The following is a 12,658-nucleotide window of genomic DNA, read 5'->3' as shown; positions in this document are numbered from 1 at the left end:
CAGTTATTGATTGACATTTACTTTGTTTCCACATCTTGCCTACTGTTTATGTGATGAATTTGGGAAAATAATATCTCTTTCAGATGTTGTTTTTATATCCTTTGGCTAAATACCCAGAATAGTAAATGCTGGATCCTATGGCAGTTCTAAGTCTTTTTTTTTTTTTTTTTAAAGATTTATTTGTTTATTTATACAAGCACTGGGAACAGTCAGAAGCATGAGAGGGTGAGAGAATTCACCAGAGCCAGAGTGGGGAACAGAACAAGTAGATGGACAAAATACACTGCTGAGGGGAGCAGCGGGCGCGGCAGAAGAGGTCTGTGGGCCATGTGGGACCGTTGCCGGCGGCCAGGGTTCGAACTGGCACTGCAGAGGCTGGCATACGGCAGAGGCTGTGGGCAGCTTCGCAGCCCAGTGCTCAACCGCTGCGCCACAAGGGGAGGCCCTGTAGTTCTAAATTTTTGAGGAACCTCTATACTGTTTTTCATGGCAGCTACCCTTGTTTGCACTGCCAATAACAGGATGTATTTTGCTTTTGGATAATAGCCATACTGACAGGTAGAAGATATTATTTCATTGTAGTTTTGATTTTCATTCCTCAAAATGTTAGTAATGTTGGGCATTTTTTCATATACCTATTGCCCATTTATATATATCTTCTTCAGAGAAATGTCTTTTCAAGTTCTTTGCTCATTATTTAATTAATTTATTATTATTTGCAATGAAGCTGTAGGAGTTCCTTGCATATTTTGAAGATTAACCCCTTATCAGATACATGGTTAGCAAATATTTTCTCCCATTCAGTAGGAGGCACTTTTACTCTGTTGATTATTTCTCCTGCTGTGCAGAAGCTTTTTAGTTTGATGTAGCACTACTTGTTCATTTTTATAGCCTGTGCTTTTGGTGTAATATCTATATTGTCAAGATCAGTATCATGAAGCCTTTCTCCTCTGTTCTCTTCTAGGTCACAAGTCTAAACAAATTTAAGATGACTAAAATCATACCAAGTATCTTCTCTGAGCACAATAGGATGAAACTAGAAATCGACATAAGTATAATGGGAAAATTCACAAATAAGTGGAAATTGAACTCACTCTTGAAAAACTATAGTCAAAGGAGGATGAGAGAAGTTAGAAAATTACCAAAGTATATGAAAATGATGTTAATTGTAGCTTTTCATATACGACCTTAGTTATGTTGAGGTAATTTCCTTCTATTGCTAGAAGAATTTTTAACATGAAAAATGTTTAATTGTTCACATGATTATCTGCATATATTAAGGTGATTATGACTTTCAGCCTTTATTCTGTTGCCTTAATATGTCACATTGATTTTCATATGGTGAATGATCTTTGCACAATCCTGGATTGAGTTGTATGGTCCTTTAAATGTGCTGTTGGAGTTGATTTGCTAGTATTTAGGGAGGATTTTTGCAGCTCTATTCATGAGGAACATTGGTGTGTATGGTGCTCTTTTTATGAAGTGTCTTTTTTTGACTTTAGTTTCAGGTTGATACTGATCTCGTAGAATGAGTTAGGGAGTGTTTATTTCTCTTCTGTTTTTTTAAAATTCTGAGGATTTGTACTAATTCTCCTTTAAATTTTCATAGAAATCTTTAGTGAAGTCATCTTGGTCTGGGTGTTTTTGCTTTGATTTTTTATTATGTGTATTGAGGTTTTCTTAGTTTACAACAAGATATGTTTTAGGAGTATTGGTTCATACCTCTACAAATGTCATCACACTGGCTTTTCTTTGTTGAGAAGTTCTTGATTACTAAGTCATTCGCCATACTAGTTATAGGCCTGCTCAGACTTTCTATTTCGTCATGAGTCAGTCTTGGTAAGTTGTGTGTTTTTTGGAATTTATCCATTTCTTCTAGGTTATACAGATGGTTGGCTCATAGTCTTTTGTGATCATTTTTATTTCTGTGGCATTAGTTATAATGTCTTTTTTTTTCATTTCTGAACTTTCCTTTTATTCCCTTACTATACTTAAGTCATTGGATTTTGCTTATCTTTTTTTTTTTAATTTTTTTTTATAGAGGCATGTTTTATTTATTTATTTGTTTGCTTGTTTGTTTGTTTTGTTTATACATGCACTGGGTACAGTCAGAAGTGCGGGAGGGTGAGAGAATTCACCAGAGCCAGAGCGGGGAGCAGAGCAGGCAGAAGGAACGAAGTACACTGCTGAGGGGAGCAGCGGGCGGCAGGAGAGGTCTGCGCGCCATGTGGGACCCTCCTCTGGTGGCCGGGGAACAGCCGGGGATCGAACCGGCGCCGCAGAGGCCTCGGGCAGCTTCGCAACCCAGTGCTCAACCGCTGCACCACCGGGGAGGCCCCAGATTTTGCTTATCTTTAAAAAAAAAAAAAAAACTCTTGGTTTCATTCATTTTTCCTATTGCTTTTGTGTTTTCTATTTTATTTGTGCCCTGATCTTTGTTATCTCATGCCTTCTAACTTTGGGATTAGTTTTTTCTTCTTTTAGCATCTTAAAGTACAAAGCTGGATTGTTTTTCTGGTATTTTTCTTCTTTTTAAGTAGTGCCTTTCACTATGAATTTCCTTCTTAGTATTGCTTTTGCAAAATCCCATAATTTGGGGGTATGCAATGTTTTCTTTTTTCTTGAGGAATTTCTAATTTCTGTTTTCCTCTTTGATACAATGGTCGTTCAAGAGTGTGTTATTTACTTTTCACATTGTTTTAAATCTCCAGTTTTATTTTTACAATTGATATCTAATTTCATTCCATTGTGGTCAGAAAAGACACTTGGTATGATTTCAGTCTTCTTAAATTTGCTCTAAGACTTGTTTTGTGAACAAATATGTGATCTACCTTGAAGAAAGATTCATGTATGCTTGTGAAGAATGTGCATTTTGTTGCTGGTGGGAAATTTGGGGATGGAATGGTCTATATTTGTCTTCCAAGTCCATTTGATCTACAGTGTTGCCCAAGTGCTCTGTTTCCTTTTTGATCTTCTGTCTGGATATTCTACTATTGAAAGTGAGGTACTGAAATCTCCAATTAGTGTATTAACTGTTTACTTCTCCCTTCAATTCTGTCAACATTTAAAAAATATGTTTAAGTAGTCTGCTGTTGGGTGCATATATATTTATATTTGTTACATCTTCATGGTGGATAAACCCTTTCATCATTATAAAATGCTCACTGTCTAATGAGAGTTTTTGACTTAAAAGTCTATTTTGTCTAAGTATTTTGGTTACTATTTGCATGGAATATCTTTTACCATTCAATGTATATGTTTAAAAATAAAGTGAATTTCTTATAGATAGCACATAGTTGAGTACTTATATTTTTGATCTACTCAGCAATTCTATATCTTTTGATTGAAGTTTAATACATTTAAAGTAATTATTAAGAAAGGATTTACTATTGCCATTTTGTTAATCTTTTTTTCCCCCAGTTAATCTTATAGTTCTTGGTGTGTCCTTTCCTCTCTTACTATTGTCCTTTGTGTTTCATTGATTCTTTTCTGTATTAATATACTTTGATTCCTTTCGTGTAACATCCATAATCTTGTTTTTGTGTGGTTAACCTTGGGATTCACAAAAAAATACTTCATAGCTATGAAACTCTGCTTTAAGCTGGTAACAAGTTCAATTATATACAAAAATTGCAATTTAACTTCTCCCCTCTCACACTATAAATTTAATGTTGTGTATCTTTTAGCATATTTTGTTTTAATTTTTCTAAACTTTATACTAGAAATAAGTGATTTACCCATCGTTACAATAAAACAGTATTTTCTATTTGTCTATATATTGACCTTTACTGAGAAGTTTCATGCTTTCTTATATGATCATGTTACTGTTTAGCATCCTATTGTTTTAACTTGAAGAATTCTAACATTTCCTGCAAGCAGGTTTAATGGTGATGAATCCTTCAGTTTTTGTTTGTCTGGGAAAGTACTTGTCCAATTTTGAAAACAGCATTGCAGAGCATGTTATTTTTGGTTGGCACTTTTTTCTTTTAGCATTTTAAATATATCATTCTGACCTGGAATATTTCTGCTGAAAAAGTAAGACATTCTTTGTATGTGACAGAGCTCCAAAAACTGACAAAACAGAAGCCTAACCTCTAGGGAGGCCCCTAAGGAAAGCTGGGAGGCAAGATGTATGTACTAACTTCATTCCCCATTTGGGAGATGCTAGAATATAGGTGCTCTCTCCCTCCCTAATTTTATGACACTTCACTGGGTTCAGGGACTCCAGTAAGAAGTTGTCTTAAATCTCTTTACTGTCTTTGGTGATTCTCATTGTGTTCAGGTGGAATGCAGGAACTTTTCAATTAGTTTTGAGGTTTCTCACAAAGGGAATTTGTTCACAACTTTTTGCTGAATCGGTGTTTGTATGGGCTAAGGAGGTCGAGGGCTTCCTACACCATCTTGTTGACATCACCCCCAACATGGCTTCTTTTTCATCCTTATTGATGATAGTTTCATTATGGTAGAATTTTAGGTTGTTGGTTATTTTCTGTCAGCATTTTGATGGTTTTACACTGTCTTCACAGTTGCTTAGTGGTTAACAAGATAACTAACACTACAGCTAATTTTCTTTTCTTTTCAGCAATATCTTCTCTGTCTAGTTGTTTTGAAAATTCTTAGTTGCTAGGAGATTTTTTTCTAATGGGTTTATTTTCACTTAGTTTGTATTGGAACTTTGGGGCTCTGAATCTGAAAGTTAGTGTCTTTAAAATTTTTACAAACTAAGTCATTATTTGCTTGGACAACTTCTCTGAAATTCCAAATAGATATATGTTTGACCTGCTCATTATATCTTCAGTCTCTCAATCCCTATTTGTATTTTCCATCTTTTATTTCCCTGGGCTATATTCTTGGCTATTTTTCCTCAGATTTTCTAGTTCATTAATTTATTTTTAATTGCCTTTTTATTTTAGTTTATAATTATTATGATTTATTTCTAAAGGTTTATAATTATTATGATTTATTTCTAAAGGTACCTGGTCAATTTTGATTTCAGTAGTGCTTCTTAATTCATATAAATGGATTATTTTATACTATGTATTTTTATAATTCTGATAGCTTCAATATTTGCAGGTAAGATTTGTTAGTGTGATTTTTAATGATAAGCTCATGTTCCTTCGAATTTTATCTTTTTGGATTCTGGGTTTAAAATATACATACTCAACAGATGATTTGCATTTGCTTCTTCCAGGCGCTTGAAGTTACTTTCAATCCAGGATAACTTTAAACTACATTTTCAGGTTGGGTATTTATTTTCTTCAAAGTTAGAGAAGTGGTTGTTTGGCATTCTTATGTTATGCATTCTTAGGAACATGATTCTTTTCCTAATTTGTATCTTCTTCATCCAGAGTCCTCCCCCTAATTCCTCCACTGATGATGTATTCTTTCAGAGTTCCAGCATCATGTTGGAGAGGATGAGGTCTCTATTAGACTGCACCATAGGTATTGCTTCCAATGTGACAATACCACAAGCCCAACCCATAAATTAAAAAATCCAGATTTCAGTCTAGCAGGAAGCACCTAATAACCATGCTCAAACCTAAGAAAAACATCAGTGGAGTACTTTATCATTCCACATTTACTTGTTTATTGTAGTTTCTTGCATCTAAGGAATTTCCTCACTTGCCAGCTCAGTCATTCATTGAAAAGAATTAAATACTCTTGCCAGCATTTTTGGGCATTTCTGTGAATCTTTGGTCAGTTAAATAGCTCTGGTTTCTAATTCTTTAAACTAGGAGGCAAGGGTCATATGCTGAGTATAATTGGGGAGGAAAGAGTTTGGTGGAAAGTGCAGAAGATCTGAAATGATGGAAAATGGGAGAGCAAGTTAAATAGGAAAACACTAAGTAACAAGGAGTTAATGGTATTCAGAAAAATTCATTGGAAGAGATTACTCGATAACATTTTATACATCCAGGTTACACAGTAGGTTTACATATATAGTACTAGCCTTATAACCTTATACAAATCACATTTGGTTTCTATGTACTTTGTGAAGGCAAGTGTTTCAATGTGCTTTGAAAACATTAAATCACATGAAATGTAAGGCATGTAGTCTTGTCTTCTGCCAGAGATATGTATTTCAAACTCTCACCTCATAGATGAGCTCAGGAAAAACAGAATCAAGTTAATGGATTAAACAGTGTTGTAGATTCAGACAAAAATAATTTTAACCACAGTTAAGAATAAAAATGAAATACTGAACAAAACATCTATTTTCAGTAAACACCTGAGTCATAATGTGAGACTTACTTGTTTTACAGACTTTTCTACTTAATAGAGTTATTGAAAACAAATTAGCAAAGCCTTACTTACTATGGGCATTTGCCCAATGAAATAAATTTTGGTAAGTAAAACTCTGTAATATATTTATTACACTGATTTATTATACTCTGTAATATTTATATTATACTGATTTCGTTAGTAAGATTTTACCTGTAGTAATCAAAATTAACTTCTATCTAATTAAAACCAAGATAGCCTAAGAATATTAGCATTCATATAACAGGCATTCTTTTTTTATGATTGATTTCTTTTTTTAATATTTTATATAATTTTTACATCACTTTTCATTTTTGTACAATTTATGCATTTTCATTATGGTTATATTCCCCATACAACTGCACCCCCCTTTATTTTGACTCTAGTCCTTCCTCTCCCCACCCCCTGTAGTGTGTCTTTGGCTTATAGTTGCTTGTTGATTTTGATTTTTACTTTGTATTGATTAGTCTTTTTCCTGGTCTCTTAAGTTTTCTAAATTCCTGCTATGAGTGAGACCATCCGGTATTTTTCTTTTTCTTTCTGACTTATTTCGCTGAGCATGATCCCTTCCAGCTCCATCCACATTGCTGCAAATTGCATGTGTTTATCTTTTTTGAATGCTGAGTAATATTCCATGGTGTATATGTACCACATCTTCTTGATCCAGTCATCTATTTTTGGGCATTTGGGTTGTTTCCATAGCTTAGCTATTATAAATAGTGCTGCTATGAACATAGGCATGTGGGTGCCCTTTGGATTAATGTTTCTGTGTCATTTGGGTAAATACCTAGGAGTGGAATTGCTGGATCATATGGAAGCTCTATGTTTAGTAGGTCCAGAAATCTCCACACAGCTCTCCATAGTGGTTGGACCAGTTTGTAATCCCACCAGTAGTGCAGGAGAGTTCCTTTTTCTCCACACCCTCGCCAACATTTGTTGTTGCTAGTTTTTTTAATATGTGCCATTCTCACTGGTGTGAGATGGTATCTCATGGTAGTTTTGATTTGCATTTCCCTGATTATAAGTGATGTTGAACATTTTTTCATATGCCTGCATACAACAGGCATTCTTTCAGGCAGAAAATATAGATTCCTGAAAGCATGTAAGTAATTTATCTCAAATGTTCATCAAAAAGAAGTTAACCCTGAAATCTTAGATGGCTAAATGTTTTCTAGAATTTGGCCCCTTCAAGATTGTCGTTCAATGATATATTCATTCATTGTTCTAGTTGCTATGAGATAAAAATATAAAGTAACTCCTTATCCTTAAGGAGTTTCAATTTTAGGTGGTAAAAACACTTGTCAAAAATCACAGACCATTATAACAAGTCCAAAGTACCTGTAGGTTATCTGAAGTGCCATCAATATTTGGAAGAACATATCCACTGTCAGGGACAATGATAGTATCCATGACTATAAGAGTTAAGATTCTGAATTTAATTTCCTAACTATTTTGGTGCTATGACTAAGTCACTGTATTTTATCCCAATTAAGAAACTGGCACTCATGTTACAAAATTGCAAGAAAAAATATCAATATGGTCTCAAAGATGAACTCATTGATTTTGGCATGCATCACAACATTCCAAAGATAGTATACTATCAGCTCTCATTTTAAGTTCTTTTACTTGTTCCAATGGAAGATAGCATCTCTTTTTATTAAACATTGCCTTGTTGACTTATTTATAGCTTTTATATTTTAAATTTATATTTATTGAGGTAATGTTAATTTATAACATTATACATTTTTTAGGAGAATAAGTTCACATCTCTATAAATGTATGTTACCACACCATTCCTACCACCAAAGCCCCCCTTCACCTTATTCCACTGGGGTCCCCTACGCCATTTGCACCCATTCTCCTTCTGGTAGTCTCAATTCAGATTTTAAAGGTTTGCGTTGTTTTATTTTTTTGTCTGCTTTGTTTTCTATATTCCATATAAGTGAAATCATTTGGCATTTGTCTTTTTCCTTCTGACTTATTTCACTTAGCATAATCTCCCCCAGTTCCATCCATATTGTTACAAATGGCAAGATTTCATCATTTTATTTTATAGCTGAGTAGTATTCCATTCTGGTATATATGCCATATTTTCTTTATCCATTCATCTGTCATTGAGCACTAGGTTGTTTCCATGGCTTGGCTTCTATAACAATAGGAGTGCCTATGCTCCTTTAAATTAGTGTTTTTATATTCTTTTGGTAGATACCTAGGAAAGAGATTGCTGGATCCTACGATAGGTATGTTTTTAATGTTTAAAGAAACCTTCATACTGTTTTCTGTAGAGGCCAGACTAGTCTACACTCCCCTGAACAGTATACCAGGTCTCCTATTTTCTCCATATCCTTACCAACACTAGTTGTTTCTTGTTTTGATATGGACCATTCTCACAGGTGTGAAGGGATATCTCATTGTGGTTTTGATTTACATTTCTCTGGTGATGACACACTTGCTGGCTATCTGTATGTCTTCTTTGGAAAAGTGTCTATTTAGCTCTGCTGCCCATTTTTTTTTTTTTTAAATAGAGGCATGTTTTATTTATTTGTTTGTTTGTTTGTTTTCATTTTATACATGCACTGGGTACAGTCAGAAGCGCGGGAGGGCGAGAGAATTCACCAGAGCCAGAGCGGGGAGCAGAGCAGGCAGAAGGACCGAAGTACACTGCTGAGGGGAGCAGTGGGCGGCAGGAGAGGTCCGCGCGCCATGTGGGACCCTCCTCAGGTGGCCGGGGAGCAGCCGGGGATCGAACCGGCGCCGCAGAGGCCACGGGCAGTTTCGCAACCCAGCGCTCAACCGCTGCGCCACCGGGGAGGCCCTCTGCTGCCCATTTTTTGATTTTGTTATTTCTTTTGTTGTTGAAATGTATGAGTTAGTCATAGATTCTGGATATTAGTTCATTGTTGGATAGGGTGTCTTTTTGTTTTACCGATAGTTTCTTTCCATGTGAAAGGAAGTTTTTAAATTTGATGTAGCCCTATTTGTTTATTTTTCTTGTTTCCCTTGTATTGCAATGGAACAAAATTTAGAGGTCAGAAATAGGCCCACATTTATATGGACAGTTAACTTAAGACAAAGGAGCCAAGCAAGGTCAGTAGAGAAAGCAAAGTCTATTCAACAAATGGTGTTGGGAAAACTGGACAGCCACGTACAAAAGAATGAACCTAGACCACCATCTCACACCCTACACAAAAATTCAAAATGGACAGATTAGGATGTAAGACCTGAAATCATAAAAATACATAGATGAAAACATAGGCAAAACACTTCGTGATAGTACTATCACGAATAGTGATGTCATAGGGGACTTCACTACATTGGCAATATAATCTGTTTTAAATACTTAATTCTATTTCTATGATAAAAGTATAGGAGTGTAAACCCTCTATGGTAATGTACATGTTCTATAGATCACGGTGGAAAAGTTCAATAGGTGTTTTTAGATTTGTGTATAGGTTTTTGTTGTTTGCTTTCTTCCAACTGTCTGCTTCTAAGAGGTAAAGTACAAGTTGAAAAGGCCAGTAATTTCAGAAAGAGTTATTCCTTTTATCTCAAAAAGGAATAAAAGGACAAGAAGTTCTACTCCGTATGGACAAGAAGAGTGGTTTAGGCAGTCTTTACCTTTTGAAAACTTACTGAGTTTTAGAAGATCCATCAAAATGTGTTCACAGTGGTAATAGCCGTTTTACTAATTTCACTTTACAATGCTCCATTGTTCTTTTACATTTCATTCTTAAAGTTAGAATGCTTTCAATTAGTAAGAAATGATATGACAAACGCTTTAAAGAGAGCAAAAGTAAAATGGAATTGGTAATATGAAAATACAAGTAAATTAAAAATAGTACTTTACTGAAGCACAAAGATGGCATGATTTGGTAATTCAGAAATACAACTATCCAGAAAAGATGTAGGACATTTTGGTTAAAAAAAAATCAAATGTCAATTGAATTTTGTATTTGTCACCACATATTTTTCTCTACCATTACTATTGAACTAAGAGCTCACTGAGAAAGTTTCATTAATTTAGAATGGCTGGATGGGATGAATACGTCCAGGTTACTTGAAATTGATATGAAAATTTGAATTTGAGTATGTTAAATAGATTAATCTGAATTCCCCTATTGAACAGTAAAATGATTTCTGGTTAAGATGTCTCTTTTTAAAAAGGCATAAAATTTGTTTTTTTAGATAGTTACATCTCTTAAAATTGTTAGTTTGATTATAAAAAGATAAGGATAGACGCATAGCCTACATCCTTTTTAGGAGGCACTACAAAAGGAAAAAGCTTTAGCTCAGCTTATTTCCAAATCGCATTTTCTAGGTTCATTGGGTTTTATTGCTTTAAAAAAAAAAGTACACCACACAAATAAGAATCATTTAGCAAGAAGACCTTTAAATTCCTCCTTATCAGCTTGGAAAATCAGCAATCAAAAGTCTGAAAACACAATCCAGATATTGTGTATTTTATGCCACAGAAGCGTACTTTCAGAATTCTGAGCTTAAATATAGATGTCTTTTTCCTTTTATGATAATGTTTAGCTACTTGGTGTTTACCTCAGGGTGAGAGGTGCTGACTGGGAGAGGGCACAAGGGAGCCTTCTAGGACATTTATCTTAATCTGGTGTTAACATGAGTGTATGCATATGTAAAATTTCACCTAGCTGTACATCGAAAATTTGCGTACTTGATGGTATGATACACCTTTAGAAAAAAGCAAAAAGAATGTTTAGTCACTTTCTAAAATGCTCACCAACCATTTTACAATGAATCATTAATGCAATTTTATAAGTCAAAATGTATAGGGGAAAACATCTGAAGCTTGTGACATAACGACTAATCACCATTAGCAACACCTGAATTAAGTCTCTGAAGCTAGAGCAAAGCTTTAGTTGAGGGCAGAAAAACTGTTGGCAGAATACAATGTATTCATTTAAATACACAGGATAGAAGTGTAGTAACAGTTTAAACAACAACTAGAAGATCAGAACATAGTTCAATAAGAGTCATGACTATGGCATAATTATGATTACCACGCTTTTTGTTTCTTCTTGCTGTTTGGGTTTTGTCATTGTATTGCTTGGACTTGCAAAGGATGGGGAAGGAGAAGAATTAAAGTTAAATTAGTTTTGTTACCTGTTTTCAACTGTTGTTTTTAGTCTGCTAAAAAAGCCTAAGTTATGATTACGATTTTAAATTATGCATTATACTTTCTATCTATTAAGGGAGAAAAGAGTGGTTTTTACGCAGGAAATATAAACACTTCCTCAGCTTCAAGCGTTTTTTACTTTTGCTCTAACTACATTAATTCTCATCCCCCCAAAAGCTTGAGAGGATTAGCTGCATACACCAATATTGTTCTATATTAGTCAGTATTAAGCATATGATGTCACCTTGTTTCCTCCCCTCCTCAAGCTTTTTTTATTTTTTTTCCCTCGCGGGGGGTGGGGTGGAGAGACTTTTGGGGACAATTCTCAAAATTCTATGGCTTAAATACCACGAACTGACACACATGATTGACAACCTCACACTCCCAAACCTGTCTGAAATGGGTCAAATACCTAAGCGGCTGCAGAACAATGCAATCCAACTAGCAATTCCTCATAAAAGAGAAAGGGGGTGTGATTAGGTTCCAGCTATTAAGCAAGTTATTGCAAAAACAGTTTGGTGGTTTGTTTCTGCAATAGGCACAGTTTCAGCTAGTATCTTCTCTTTCAGTGAGCTCCCAAAAAAGACGAGGCTGTGAGAGGTAGGATGAATAGCGAAAGCACGAAGCAACTGGGGCAAACCTAAGGGCTTGAGGGAGGTCTTTACACTGACCCTCGGCGTGGGGTATTATTGATCATTAACCCTGCTGGGGAACTATCGAACGGAATTCGTGTGAGGCTCATCAAGCTACAGGAAAGGAGATGCAGGAGGGAATATAAGCTTCTAATAAAAGAAACGCAGCAACAATAGCAGAGGAACAGCTCTGCCTGGTGACGTAATGGCTGGCAGCAATCCAGCCTCAGCAGAGCTGCTGCTACCTCAGCATCAACCAGCCTCTCTCAGCACAGTCCAGCTTCGGCAGAGCTACCCGGGCTGCTACTTCTTGCGATGCCACTTTGTGGGTGCCGCCAACACCTTACCTTGGGGGGGGGGTGCAGAACACCAAACAAAGGGTTGTCCTGCCCGTGGGAAGTTGTCAGAACACACTCTCATCCACTGCCTCCCCCCAGCCCCTCCGTCACCGAGGCAATCACCTGCTGAAGTTCATTCAGGGCAGCAAGCCTGGCGCACACTCCGGGAGTGCCTCAGTTTCCCCAGGTTGCTCTCGGGGGGGCCCCCCACCCCCGACCCGGCCCCCCACAGCGATCTTCCGCTGGAGTTGATTGCCGCGGCCGCGCTCACCCTCCCGGCCCGC

At 36.1% G+C, this 12,658-nt stretch overlaps 1 protein-coding gene across 1 annotated transcript in view; it reads right to left on the bottom strand.

Annotated features, from left to right (window-relative positions):
* Positions 1-12,658, bottom strand: part of GPR137C (G protein-coupled receptor 137C) — a 59,471-nt gene that overhangs the window by 46,349 nt on the left and 464 nt on the right.

Source organism: Talpa occidentalis, unplaced genomic scaffold, assembly GCF_014898055.3.
Source record: "Talpa occidentalis isolate TD23 unplaced genomic scaffold, MPIMG_talOcc4v2.1 talOcc4.11, whole genome shotgun sequence".
Classification (NCBI taxonomy): domain Eukaryota; kingdom Metazoa; phylum Chordata; class Mammalia; order Eulipotyphla; family Talpidae; genus Talpa; species Talpa occidentalis.
The sequence above is the reverse complement of the archived record's forward strand: the minus strand, read 5'-3'. Positions and strand labels throughout refer to the sequence as shown.